The sequence below is a fragment of the Limulus polyphemus genome, unplaced genomic scaffold (assembly GCF_000517525.1).
Source record: "Limulus polyphemus unplaced genomic scaffold, Limulus_polyphemus-2.1.2 Scaffold558, whole genome shotgun sequence".
NCBI lineage: Eukaryota > Metazoa > Arthropoda > Merostomata > Xiphosura > Limulidae > Limulus > Limulus polyphemus.
In genome coordinates, this window is record NW_013666168.1 from 396360 (window position 1) to 397181 (window position 822).

The 822-nt window shown below is 31.0% G+C and overlaps 1 protein-coding gene across 1 annotated transcript in view; it reads right to left on the reverse strand.

Annotated features, from left to right (window-relative positions):
- Window positions 1–822, reverse strand: part of LOC106459092 (protein disulfide-isomerase A4-like) — a 32590-nt gene that overhangs the window by 21726 nt on the left and 10042 nt on the right. The window lies entirely within an intron of this gene.

Genomic DNA, 822 nt, shown 5'->3' on the forward strand with positions numbered 1-822 from the left:
AATAACCATTTATATTTATCTTTAATCTTCAAACAAGCGTTTAAATATCACATCTACACTAAAGTTATAGCACTGCCTACATAACGTTTAAATATTTAACATGGCACATCATGAAAATATAAGTTAATCACATCTACACTAAAGTTATAACACTGCCTACAAAACGTTTAAATATTTAACATGACACATCATGAAAATATAAGTTAATCCCATATACACTAAAGTTATAGCACTGCCTACATTTCTTTCACTGATGTGCTTATGGTGTACTTCTTCTTGATTTAGTATTGTATGCTTTAATATAAAAAAATACCAATATTTTAAAAAAACGTAGTTCTAGCCATGATCAGCTACGACTGCAGTTCTGAATCTTATAATCTTTCAACAACTCAAACAGATCAACAATGACTGTCACTCAATAAAGCTGTGCATTTACCTATGACTTTAGGTGGAAATATTGTTCCGGTTGCTTTGTATGCATAATTTTATCATTGAAGTACCTAAAATGATACTTCTTCAAAATATTGTAAACTATCTTAAAACGTTAAAATTTGTTTTACTATACAACATATATCTGTAAGTCTTTCATATTTTGATTTATTTGATGACGAAATATACACATATCATCCAATGATACGAGGAGTGTCCGAACAGTTAGTGGCCTGACCTATAAAGAAAAGGGACACTGGTTCAACTATGACTTATTTTTGTACATAATATTCTCCCGAGTTTATACACATGCGTCGGCGGTGCTCTAAGGCCTTTATATCTTTTTGTTTGTTTGTTTGTTTTTGAGTTTTGCGCAAAGCTACACGAGGGCTA